This window comes from Macrotis lagotis, chromosome 6, assembly GCF_037893015.1.
Source record: "Macrotis lagotis isolate mMagLag1 chromosome 6, bilby.v1.9.chrom.fasta, whole genome shotgun sequence".
Lineage (NCBI taxonomy): Eukaryota > Metazoa > Chordata > Mammalia > Peramelemorphia > Peramelidae > Macrotis > Macrotis lagotis.
The window spans coordinates 200,486,707-200,501,209 of NC_133663.1; the positions used below are offsets into that span (position 1 = coordinate 200,486,707).

Below are 14,503 nucleotides of genomic sequence, written 5' to 3' on the forward strand. Positions count from 1 at the left end.
GCACTATCCAGAACCCAGTTAATCATGACATTATGAAATTGACACACAATACTGATGATCTTTTTCCTTTTGTTTTGTCAATCAAATTTTGACATAATTTTCTATAAACCCTAATACTGACAATATAAAAAGCCTTGGTCAAATCTACAAATATTATATACATAACTCTGTTCAGTTCCTGGAATTTTTCCTGGAATTATTGAACAAGAAACATCATTATAGACTTTGACCTTTTCTGAAACCACATTCACTCTCAGGTAGGTGACCGTTTTCCAGAAGAAGGATAAGCCTATTGAGAAGGAAACTGGCAAGAATCTTACCAGAAGTGACTAAAAAAAAAAGAAACACCCCTGTGATTATCCCTTGAACTTTATACAGATGGACAAAAGAGGCATCATTCAATTCCTAGGGGATAAGCTCTTCTTGCCATGTAACCTGGAAAATTTCAGTCAGTTGACCCTCCACACCCTGGAGATCTCAGCTGGAATAGAATCAGTACCAAGTACTTTGACATAATGAAAAGAGCTTAATGGCATTCAAAATGTCTTCTTCAGCTGGAACTTCAGCTAGGGCTGGATTGATTGATGATGGTTTGTTAAGAACACTAGAAGTGTTCAGCCAGTCTCTCTAGGATCATGCTGCTGTCATTACTTAATATGACTCCATCAGCACATGAGTAGTTGGGATGTACCATATATCTTTGGCCCACAAATGGCCTTCAGCACATCATAAAAGCACTTTAGATTGTTACTAGCTACATAAAACTGAATTTTATCTGTTCTCTTACTAAGTTGAGAGTCAGCTGAAGTAAAAAAAAAAAAACTCATCTCATATAAAGGAAAAGCAAAAGGAGATCTCATTAAAAAGAAAAGGAAGGAAGCTATATGTTCCTAAATGGAACCATAGATAATGAGGTAATAAGAATATGCACCAAGTGGTACAGTTTCCAAAATTATAGGAGAAGGAGTTACAGGAAGACAAAGACAGAAAAATTACACTAGTGGGGGACTTCAACCCCCCCTCCCAAAATAAACAAAAAGTTAAGCAAGTGAATAGAATTGTTGAAAAGTTTCTGGAGAAAATGCAATGGGGAATATACCTTTATCTCAGTGATTATTGGCACAAAATTTAGGGCATAAAACCCTCACAATCAAATGTAAAAAGAAATAATATATGCATTCTTTTCAGATTCTGATGCAATAACAATTACATGTTACAAAGAATAATGAAAGGATGAAAGAAAAATTGATTTGAAACTAAATGGCTCAAATTTAAAGAACAAAAAAATCATAAAAGTAATCAACACTTTCATTTCAGACAATAAAAATAATGAGACAACACACTAAAACTTGCAGGATTCAATCAAAGCAGGTATAACAGGAGAATATATATCTCTAAATGATTACAAGAATAAAATAAAAAAGAGATCAGTGAATTGGGCATGCCACTAAAAAACTAGAAGAAGAACAAATTTAAAATCCACAATTAAATACCAGATTAAAAATTCTGAATATCAAAAAGTAATTAATAATCTTGAAAGTAAGAAAACTATTGAAATAATAAAAAACTAAGTGTTGATTTTATAAAAAAAAATCCATACAATAAATAAACTTTTGGATAATCTAATTTTAAAACAGGAAGAAAACTAAATTACCAGTATCAAATATGACAATGATGAATTCATTATCAATGAGGAGGAAATTAAAGCAATGATTTGGAACTATTTTGACCAACTGCATGCCAACAAATCTGATAATCTAAGTGAAATGGCTGAATATTTATAAAAATACAAATTACCCAGATTAACAGAAGAAGAAATAATTGACCAATTCATCAAATGAATGAGTTCCCTAAGAAAAAAATTTCCAGTGTCTGACGGATTTACAAGTAAATTCTACCAAACATTTAAAGAACAATTATTTTGTCAATATAAAATATTTGAAAAAATAATTGAAGTTCTGTCGAAGTCTTTTTATAAAAGCAACATTGTGCTAATACTAAAATCAAGAAGAGACAAAACAAACAAGAAATTTATAGACCAATCTACTGGATTAATATCAATGCAAAAATTTCAAATAAAATTTTAATGAAGAGATTACACCAAGTTATCATAGGATAATATATTATGATAAAGTAAAACATATATCATGATTGCAGTGATAGTTCAGAATTAGGGAAACTACCAGCATAATTGGCCCTATCAGTAGCAAAATGAAGAAAAAATCATAATAGATGCTGAAAATATTTTGACAAAATACAACATACATTCCAATTAAAAAGATTAGAGAGCCCAACCTTCAGCAGGGCCGGAGCCACCATGTTCTGCCAAGCTGCTCTCGCCGGCCCCTCCACCTGGGCTTTGCAGCCCCAATGGATACAAGTCAGAAATATGGCAACTTTAAAAGATATTATCAGGAGATTTAAGTCAATCAAAAACATCCAGAAAATTACCAAGTCTATGAAACTGGTGGCAGCTGCAAAATATGCTCGAGCTGAAAGAGAGCTGAAACCAGCCATAATATATGGAGTTGGATCTTTGGCTCTTTATGAAAAAGCTGATATTAAAGCTGCAGAAGACATGAAGAAACACTTCATTATTAGTGTATCCTCAGATCGAAGCCTTTGTGGTGCTATCCATTCCTCAGTTGCTAAACTAGTAAACAATGAGGTTGCTACTCTCACAGCAGCTGGAAAGGAAGTTATGATTGTTGGAGTTGGTGACAAAATCAGAGGCATACTTAAGAGGACTCAACTCTGACCACTTTTTGGTGACATTTAAAGAAGTAGGGAGGAAACCCCCTACCTTTGGAGATGCATCTATCATTGCCCTTGAACTACTAAATTCTGGATATGAGTTTGATGAAGGACCTATTATCTTTAATCAATTTAAGTTGGTTATCTCTTATAAGACAGAAGAAAAACCCATCTTTTCCCTAAATACCATTGCAAGTGCTGAGAGTATGAGTATTTATGATGACATTGATGCTGATGTGTTGCAAAACTATCAAGGGTATAGTCTGGCAAACATCATCTACTACATCTAAAGTAGTCTACCACCAGTGAGCAGAGTCCAAGAATGACAGCTATGGACAATGCCAGCAAGAATGCCTCTGAGATGATTGATAAGTGGACTTTGACATTTAACTGTACTCACCAAGCTGTCATCACAAAGGAGTTGATAGAAATCATCTCTTGTGCTGCAGCTCTCAACTAATGGATCCAAGTTTTATACAAATTCAAGAGGTGAAGACATGAAATATGAAGCAAGCTAATTAGTTTAGCCTACCTTGGTTTGTCAGAAGAATTCTTATTACGTACAAGGATGACAAAATATTTGTAAATTATCTTACAATAAACAAATTATGTGAAAAAAAAGATTAGAGAGCATAAGGATCAATGTAGTCTTCCTTAGAGAAAATACAAAATGATAAGCAGCATCTATCTGAAATGATCAGCAAGCATATATATGCATAGAGAGTAAGCTAATAACATTTTCTTTAAAATCAGTGGTGAAAAAAGGATGCCCATTATCATCATTATTTAATATTGAATTAGAAATGTTAGCTCTTGGGGCAGCTAGGTGGCACAGTGAATAGATCACCAGCCTTGGAGTCAGGAGTACCTGGGTTCAAATCCAACCTCAGACACTTAATAATTACCTAGCTGTGTGGCCTTGGGCAAGCCACTTAACCCCATTGCCTTGAAAAATCTAAAAAAAACACGTTAGCTCTAGCAATAAAAGAAGAAAAAAGAAATCAAAGTAATTAGAATTCACAATGAAAAAATAAAACTCTATTTGTAGATTATATGATGGTATATTTAGAAAACCCTAAAAAATCTACTAAAAAACTACTTCAAACAATCAACTACTTTAGCAAAGTTACAGAATTTAAAATAAATGAATAGAAATCAGCATTTCTATATCTTAGCAACAAGATCTAGCAGCAAGAAATAGAAAAAGAAATTTCATTTAAAGAAACTATAGACAGCAAAAGATACTTTAGAATCTGTCAAGATAAACTCAGAAATTAAATGAAAAAAATTACAAAACACTTTCACACAAATAAAATCATATCTATATAAATAGAAAAATGTCTCCTATTCATAGGCAGAACTAAGATAGTAAAAATGACAATACTTCCTAAATTAAATTACTTATTCAATGTTATACTTATAAAGTATCAAAATTTGTATTTTAAAATTACATAAAATAGTAACAAAATTCATCTCAAGAAAAAAGGAAAGAGTATCAAGGGAATTATTGAAAAGAGAATAGAATAGATAAGAAAGAGGCCTATCTGTACCAGATTTAAAATCATATTATAAATCAAAAGTCATCAAAACTGCTGTGTACTAATTAAGGTCATATTAAAAAATACTCTAAATCATTATTGATTAGAGAAATGCAAATTAAAACAACTCTATCAGATTAGATAAAATGACAAAAAAAAGAAAATGAACAATGTTGGAGGGGATGTACCACTACTGCATGTTTGGTGGATTTGTGACTTGATCCACCCTATTCTGAAAAAGCAGTTTCAAACTGAGCCAAAAAAAGCAATAAAGTTGGACACACCCTTTGATTCAGCAGTAACACTACCAGGGTCCAAAGGGATCCTAAAAAATGGTAAATAGACCCACATGTACAAGAATATTAATGACAGCTATTTTTGCAATTCAAAGAATCAGAAAAAGAGGGGATTCCCATTTTAGGGGGAACATCTGAACAAATTATGGTGTATCAGTTCAATGGAGTACTATTGTTCTATAAGAAATTATGAATGGGTAGTCTTCAGAAAAGCCTGTAAAAGCTTGCTTACATGCACTGATGCTGAGTGAAGTGATCAGAACTAGGAGAAAACTACACATTAACAACAATACTGTGTGATAAGCAACTATGACAGAATTAGGTCTTCTCAACAATGCAATGATCAAAAATAAGAATAGAAAATACCATCACATTCAGAGGAAAAACTATGAAGACTGACTGCAAACCAAAGTATACTATTTTCATTTTTTTCAATTTGTTATATAGTTTGTTTTTTTTCTTTTTTTTCAATTTTGTTCTGATTCTTCTTTCACAACGTGGCTAAGATAAAAATATGTTTACCACAGTTGTACATGTATATCTTATATAAGATTACTCATTATCAAGGGAAGAGTGGAACTTCAAATCTCATCAAAAAAATCTATGCTGAAACTATACATGCATGTAGTTAGGAAAATAAACAATTTTATTTTTTAAAAAAAGATATTTTGGTAATACATTTAGTATTTATCTATCTAGCATTTTTAATCATCAATAGTTAGTTTGTTTATTTTGTTTGGGTGCTCTGAATTTCACCTTTGTTCTAACCAATTGATGATCTGACATGATGAACTCCATTAGAAAATAAAATTGGATATCCATTGGTTTTCTCCTAATATATAGATAATCTTTTTTGGTTTTGTGATATTATTCAATGTTTTTTGCTCCAATCATCTTCAGGCACTATATTTTAATACAATATTGATAATATATAGTTGTATGGCTTCTGAGTAGGTTATAAGCTTTTGGCATTTTTTTAAAAATTTTTATCAATATCTATTACTTCCATTGAAGTCTCTGAGCATCAAAGAATTTTTTTATTTTGTTTTGACAATCTCTTCAAATACTTCATATAATTTCTCTACTCTATTCTTAGTGACAAATGCAGGCATTAATGATTGCCTTTTTTGCATATGTGCAATGAGAGCACTTCTAGTTGAGATAACTAGATCACATAAAATGCTGCTCCTTAATGCCTTTGGATGTATAAGGAAGCAAACTCCACCAACTGTTTTGTTTGCCTCTTCAAGTATAACTTCTGCACCATTTAACTTCAGTTTTTATGAGGGAGGGATATACTTTTGCTTTTATTTCTTGTAAGATACCAATAATTATATTATCTAAATAGTGTCAATTTTTGAGTTATTGAAAAAAGATTTCATATTTATAATATCAACAGCTGATGTTTATAGGTCATTTGAAAAAATAAGTTTTCTCCATTTATCTGACCCTCACTGTGGGAGCAGAATGAGGCTTTTTCTGCTTTTCCCTGTTTCATGGGATAGTATAGTTTGGTATTAGTTATCTTTATACTTAATTAAGCTGATCCTCAGTCAGAAGACTTGATTTATTGCCCAGATCACATATGAAGTAATCTACCCTAGCAGAGTCAGCCAAATATTCTACTCTTTAGGCATAGATTGCGAATGCTTTGTGAATCTAGGGCCATTTCCATGCAAAAAATGAGACAAGTTGTTTTGTTTTATTTTGGTTTTAGTGGTACAGCAGGCTTGTGATCAGAAAACAATTCAAGACAGTATAAAAATGAATACTAAATTGAATGATACAAATGAAATTATAATTTGACAGCATATCATAATAGAAGGAATCTGTTGAAATAAGAAAAAGATGAATAGAATTGGAAGGACTTGAACTGAGCCCTGAAAGTGAAAAAGTTTGAGGATAAGGAGAGGAGAAATAGAAAGTGATGCTAGATGATGAAAACAGTAGCCATATTGGCATCTTTTTCTAGTCATCTGTTAAACAAACTAACTGAAATAAATTAACTGATGACATGAATGGTAGACCTGTCTTTACAGATGAGATACATGCTGCACAAACTTCTTCCAGTCCTAGTTATGCAGACATGACAGTCCCCTGTGAAGGGAACAGGATGGTGGGGAAAATCAAAAGGGTGCTAACTTAAAAACTTTATTTGCTAATGTAAACCTGAATTAACTTTTCAGTCCCTATGTTATCATAGAGGAAACTACAGTAAGAAGGATTCTCTCCTTGTTCAGAATGATTTTGTTGGTATTTACTTCCACAAGCACAAGGAATAAATCAATCATTAAATGAACAACATTTATTAAGTGATTATTATATGGCAAACTCTATGGTAAATGTTGGAAATATGAAGATATAATACAGTTTTATATATATATATATATATATTTATATTTATACACAGTATATTTATATTAATGATGGAGGGTGATCACAGCTTACTAGTCAGCTAAAGGAAAAGACAAGAAACCGAAGACTGTGAATCACTGGAACTGATGGTAAAGTCCAAGGGAATATAACCATACATTCTTCTTCAAACAAATTGAAGGATAAGGGAATTCTGTAATATTTGCTCTACCAGTCTCTCCAGTATCAAAATAGGTTATAGCCAACTTGGGATAAAGAAGGAAGAAACAATATATATAATTTATTTGCAGTGACAGCATTCAGCAAAAGGGACAAGCATGAACTTGCTAATTTGCTTAGTGTGAATAAAAATATTTTGAAGAAATGCTAAGGAGTTTGTATAGGTCAATGAAACTGAGCTATGGAGAATTCTGAAAAAAAAATGATCCATTGGAAAAGGAAGTGACAAAGCATTCCAGTATCTTTGCAAAGAAACCCAAGGGCCAGTATTTAAACTATAAGAGATATGTAGCCATCAGATAAGAAGGTGTCCAATAAGTTCCTGAAGAAGAGCAAAAAAGTGTTCTCATTGCTCTCTACAAGCAGAGAGAAAAATACAATTCAAGTACAGTGGAGCCAAGATCAGAATAACACAAGATTTAGTTACTTCTACATTAAAAACTCAGAGAGTTTGCCATATGATATCTGGTAGGCAAAAGTCTTTGGACTGCATCCAAGAATCATCTACTCAGCAAAACTGACAGAATCTTTTGGGGAAAAGAGGCCATTCAATGAAATAGGGGAATTTGGACTTTTCAGATGAAAAGACAGAACAGAAAATTTAATCTCAAATTTAAGTCTCAAGAGAAACACAAAATGATAAACAGAAAAGAGACTTAATAAGATTAAATTGTTTAGTTTCCTACATAGGAAAATGCTACTCATAAGGATTTTGTCATTTAGTAATGTGTTAGGAATATATACATATATATTTGTGGCACTTCTGGCCAAGATGGTGGAGAGAACACAAGCACAGTTCTAAAATATCCTGATATTTCCCCATCTGTGATATGAAAAAAACCTCTTAACAGAAATCTGATCAACAAACCCCCCCAAAAAAGCCAGAAGAAAGAACATCTACCACAGGATTTGGTTTCTGCAGTAGTGGGCCAAGGGAGAAGGCCTCAATCAAGGTCACAGACAGTCCAGAGAAAGCAACCATCACCGCTTAGTGGCCAGCTGTAGATATTGCACTCAGTGAGTAAAGCTGCTAAGAATCCCAGCATCAAACCTCTGTGAACCAGCCTCTTCCCAATTCAAGGTCTTAGCAAAATGAAGAAAGGTCAGCAGAAAGGTGGATCCACAGAAAAAATTCTTGGAAGGAAAAGACCCTAACTCAGAGAGAGCTAGAACCTCTGAGGAGAATATGATCTGGTCTCCAGCACAGAAAGATTTCCTTGAAGAAATAAGGAAGGAGTTTAAAAATCAATTGGAAAATTTGGGAAAAGAAACCCAAGAGACGTTTTAACACCTTGCAACAAGAAAACAAATCATTGGAAAATACAATTGGACAAATACAAAGAGAATAACTCTCTCAGATCCTCAACTGGGAAAATGAAAAAAAAAAAGAAAAGAATTCTATCAAAACCTCAATTGGTCAAATGCAAAGCTCTTTCAAAAATAGAATTAATCAATTGGAAAAGAAGTTGCAAAAGGTAAATGAGGAAAACTCCTCTGTAAAAAAATAAAGAATGGAGTATGCAGAAACTAATGACTTCATGAGAAAGCAAGAGTCTGTTAAACAAAACCAAAAAATAGAAAAAGTAGAAGAAAATGTAAAATGCCTCATCAGCCAAAACACTGACCTCGAGAATAGATTGAGGAGAGGCAACCTGAAAATTATTGGACTTCCTGAATACAGTGAAGAGAAAAAAATCCTAGACTGAATATTACAGGATCTAATGAGGGAAAATTGCCATGATATCATGGAACAAGAGGGCAAAGTAGTTATGGAAAGGATACATCACTTCCATCTGGAAAGAGATCATAAAATGAATACACCAAGGAATGTTGTGACCAAATTCCAGAACTATCAGATAAAAGAGAAAATCCTGCAAGCAGCCAGAAAGAAACAATTTAAATACCAAGGAGCAACAGTAAGGATTACACAGGACTTGGATTCATCAACATTAAGGGATCAAAGGGCCTGAAACAAGATATTCTGAAGAGTAAGGGAGCTTGGAATGCAGCCAAGAATCCACTATCGTGAAAAGTTGAGCTTTCTCTTTCAGGGGAAAAGATGGACATTTAACAAAATGGAAGAATTCCAAAAATTCCTGATGAAAAGTCCAGAGATAAATAGAAAATTAGGGACATTAAACAGGAGGTTCAAGAGATGCATGAAAAGGTAAATAAAAGAGGGGTAAAGAAAACAAAACTGCCATCCAATAAGATGAAACTGGCTATATACCAGCATGGGAAAAAGATTCTCCTAACTCTTGAGAATTGTAACTCTAACAGAGATAATACACCCAGTAAGAAGTGATGGATACTCATGACTTATCCATGAGACTGCTATCCAATGGGAAGAAACTGGATATAACCCTACTTGGTTGAAAGACCCTAATAACTTTCAAGAATTTTAACTCTATTAGATAAAATACACTTAGCTAGAAGTGATGGATACTCAGAATTTTCTATAACTTAGAATGATTTTAAAATATCTCTTCTGTAAAAAGGGGGACAGGAAGGAGGCAGGAAGAGGAAGGGGATTGAATGTGGTAAATCTCATTACATTAAGAGGTACAATATACCTATGGTAATAGAGGGGAAGAAGGGAGGAGATAAGAAACACCTGAATCTCTTGGCTTAAAGTTAACTTACACACATACTCAGTTAAATTAATTATATCTTGCCTATCAAATATTAAAAGGGGAAAAGGGGAGGGGGATGGAGAAAGGGAGGGGGAGAGAAGAAAGGGAACTAACAGAAGAAAGGGAAGGGAAAAGGTAAAAAAGGGAAAGGGTAAAGAAAGGGGAAGGGCTGGATATAGGAGGGTAAACACATTGAAAGGGTAGTATTCAGAAACAAAATACTGGGGAATACCAATAAGGGGGCAGATTAAAAGGGGAAAAATACAAACAGGAAAGATACCATGGAGGGCAATAAAGAGTTAGTAATTATAACTTTGAATGCAAATGTGAATTCTACCTTAAAACATAAGCAAATAACAGAATGGATTAAAAACCAGAATCCTACAATAGGCTGCTTACAAGAAACTCATTTGAAGCAGAGAGACACATATAGAGTAAAGGTTAAAGGTTGGGACAAAATATGTTTTGCTTCAACTGAAGAGAAAAAAAAGCAGGAGTAGCAATCCTTATTTCATACAAAGCAGCTGCAAAAATGGATAGTGTTAAAAGAGATAAGGAAGGAAACTATATCCTCCTAAAATGTAGTATAGATAGTAAAGTGGTTTCAATACTAAATATATAAGCACCCAATGAGATAGAATCCAAATTCTTAGAGGAGAAGCTGAAAGAACTACAGGAAGACAAAGACAGCAAAACTCTACTAGTGAGAGACCTCAACCTCCCACTCTCAGATCTAGATAAATCAAATGATAAAATAAACAAGTAAGAAGTTAAGGAGGTAAATAGACATCTGTGCCTTTTCTCCTGTCTCTTAAAAAAAGATGGCTTCCTTGAAAGGAAGCGCCACTCTCAAGTTTTCTGATCAGTTCAGCTGCTAATATTTTTGCTCTCCAATAAATTGAATTGGATTTCCTTGTATATATTTGTATTCACTGATATGCTCTCTCCTCCTCACCCCCATCACAGCATCCTATAATGTAACATCCTCAATGAGAAATAAATCTAACTTTTGTCTTTATTTCTCTGACACTTATGAGAATACCTGGTACCTAGTAGATACTTAATTGCTGAATGTTTCCTTTCTCACATCCATCTTATCTAGTCCATTTATATCACCACAATTCTAATTTAGATGTAGCTCCATATTAACCTTGTGGCACAAATCTCCTTGCATACTTGTGCTCTCTCATTAATCTGAATAAAATGATATACCTTCAATGCAGTCCTTCCTGCATTTCTTTTCTCTTTTTTTATTCATACTATTTTCAACAGATATTTGTCCAATATTCATAATTTTTAAATCATACAAATCTATATTACACTGACTATGCCCTATTGAATTTAACTTTTACTTAAACTTTTACAATATATTCCAGAAAAGAATATGTATTATAATGCAAATCCCTTTGTCCAAGATTTTATTGTTATTTATTACCTAATTACCAGTTCCCATTTTATTTGCTCTCCCAATTCATCATTTCCTTTATATTTTGAAATTTATTTTCTTGTCAGAGAGAATGACATATAATAAAATATAGATTATTTAAGAAGTAATCAACATTCATGTTTCTTTGGCAACTGTTTCACAGTCATTAACCCATGTTCTATCGAAGTTAAAAAGATACACAGAAATGTTGGTATATTTAACAAATAAAAAGATCAATTATATCACCATTAGAGTGATCTTTCAAATTAACCACAAATAATTAAAATTTATGGTCTAAAGTAAGGCTCTGTATGTGACTGTATGTGTGTGTGTGTGTGTGTGTGTGTGTGTGTTTGTGTGTGTGTGTATGTGTGTAAAATAGGCTTGCATCAAAGTAAATTAAGCAAAACCAATTGTAAGATGAAAAGAACAAAAAAATTCCAAATTTAAAAGAATTCTAGAGACACAAATGAAAGAAAACATAAATATAGTATAATTTTAAATGTCAACAGGATAAAAAATCAAATATAATTAAAGTATCACAGAGGAAGTAAAACAACAACAATAAAAACAACAATAGCAACATATTCTCTTTTTTAAGGAAATATCTAAAAATCAAAAGCATTCACAGAAAGAAAATGAAACACTTTTAAAGCTATTTTATAGCATATTACACATACATATTTACATGTTTGGTTAGTTGCTGTTCATTCTCAAAGACCAAAATGACATCATTATGTTAGAATTTTATGGTAAATCCAACTATGGTTAATCTGACCAATATGAGTTCGGGAATTCTCTATCACAGGTTGGAACATATAGTTATGAAAATATGGATTCTTTAAACTTGCACATGTTACATTTGCTTTGAGCTACTTCAATTTTGCTTTGCTCATAGAGCACAGCACCTTCTCTGATTAGGGCATGCCATACTAGATAGTCCCATGCCAATGTCTCCCTTGTTGCATAATCAGTTCCAGAGTTTGTAAGTAAGACCTTGAGAGTGTCCTTGTATCATTCATTCTGATGTCCCTATGAGTGCTTACACTTTATAAATTCTCCATAAAATAATATTTTTTTTGCAAGTATACATTTGACATCTGAACATTGAGACCAACCCATCAGAGTTGTACACTCTGTAGTAGTTTGGCAAATTAGTTCAAGAAAATATCTCAGTGTCTGGCATCTTATTCTGACAGGTGATCTTCAGCATCTTTCTAAGACAATTTAGAAACAATTCAGTTTCCTGACATAATGATGATATACTGTCCTGCATCCATCAGCATACATAAATGATGTTCAGATCTGTAGTCTTTCAATTTGTTACTCTAATACCTCTTCTTTTCCACACTTTCCCTCAGAGCCTCTCAAACACTGAACTAGCTCTGGCAATGCATATGTCAAGCTCATTATCAGTGTATACATATCTGAAAAATACACTGTCTAGGTAAGTATACACAGTATTCAAAACTCCTCCATTTGCAGTAATTGATGGTTCCACATATGAATTTTTTGGTGCTGGCTGATGGAGCACCTGTATTTTTTTCATGTTAATTATTAGGCCAAAATTAGCAAAAGCAAATTGAGAGACTCCATTGAGTGCATAATCATCTGCAAACAAACAAACTAAAAAAGTGCACCATCACTTCTTCCACTTTAGTCTTGATTTGTGGGTTTTAATAATTGAAGCATTTACCATCAGTGTGGGATCTGAACTTGATGCTATGTTCATCTCTATTGAGAACATTTGACAACATGACTGAAAACATCATGTTGAAAATAAAAATCATGCTATAAAACATGGGAGAACACAAGCTCATTTCACTCCATTGGTGATTGGGAAAGCATGAAAGGATTGTCCATTATCCAGAATTGAGGAAGCATAGTGCCATGAAATTGATATACAATACTGAAGAACTTCTCTCAGAAACCAGGTTTTCACATACTTTTCCTTAAGCCCTCACAATTGACAGTATGAAAGGACTTGGCCAGCTTTGCAAAAATTGAAAACAGACCTCTGTTCTTCTCCTGTCTTTTTTTTCCTGGAATTGTGGGCAGCAAGTACCATATTGACTATTCCTCAGACCTTTCTGAAAACTCACTGGATCTCAGATAGATGACCATCTTCTAGATGAAGGATCAGTCTATTTCAGAGGATTCTAGCAAGAATCTTGGTAACAATGAATAAGAGAGAAAACTCTTTGAATATCATAGGATAATCTATTCTCTTCACTTTTATAGAGATTGCCAAGGGGGTGGCATCCTTTAACCTGAATAACCTAGCCTACCATTTACTGCAGAAAATTTCTGTCAACTTTAGTATAAGCAATGTGTTATCTGCCTTGTAGATCTCAGCTGGAATAGAATAAGCACTAGGTGCTTTCTCATATAAAAGGATCTTAATGGTATTTAAGTCTTCTTCTTTAGTTGGAACTTCAGCTAGGGGATGTATTGATTTTAACTTTAGGCAAATAGTCATTGGTTTCAGCATTAATTGATGATCAGTTGAAAACACTATGGAAGTGTTCGGTATATCTCTCAGGATCATGCCCTTATCACTAATTAATGTAGTTCCTTTATCACTGAACTATAGGTCTTTGGCCAATAAATAGTTGACAAGGCATCATAAAAGTGCTTTGAATTTTTGCTCTCAGTATAAAACTGAATTTCATCTGTCTTCTTGCTGAGTCAAGAATCATGCATTTCTAAATTTCACTTGTACTTTACTTTTGATGGAATTAAATTCTTCCTTCCTAGAAGTGAATGAACTATCTTGTTTTGGAGTTCTTGTTTTTCATTTAGCAGCTCTGTATTACCCACACTACTCTTGCTGTTTCTACGTGTCCTTATCTAGACAAACAAATGCAATACTATAAACAAAATCTCCGAAAGTTCCCCACTCCTCTTCTGTTCCAATGTTGCCAAGTATGTATTGGCTCAATTTTCCCTTCAAGTCAAAAACAAACTGTTCCCACTCAGAGAATCACTCTATTCTCTAGACATTATTTCTTCTTGCAGTGATTTTTGTCTTGGAGCTGCCTCTTCAACTGAATATGAAAGATTAACTTGAAGAGATAAGTCTATGATCAATCTATCTCTCTGTCACACATTGCTTTTGTTACCTTCACATGCTGTCTATCTCTTCTTCTTATAAGCAAATAGTACTTTAAATACCAATTTTTGCTGTGAAGGTGCATTCATGTTTATTTCATTTAGATAATTGGACGACAGTGTTGGTAATTGCTATTGTTTGTTTTCAACTCT

The 14,503-nt window shown here is 33.3% G+C and overlaps 1 pseudogene; it reads left to right on the top strand.

Annotated features, from left to right (window-relative positions):
- The first annotated feature begins 2,294 nt into the window (after nt 1-2,294).
- Nucleotides 2,295-3,214, top strand: LOC141491972 (ATP synthase F(1) complex subunit gamma, mitochondrial-like; annotated as a pseudogene).
- The last annotated feature ends 11,289 nt before the right edge of the window (nt 3,215-14,503 follow it).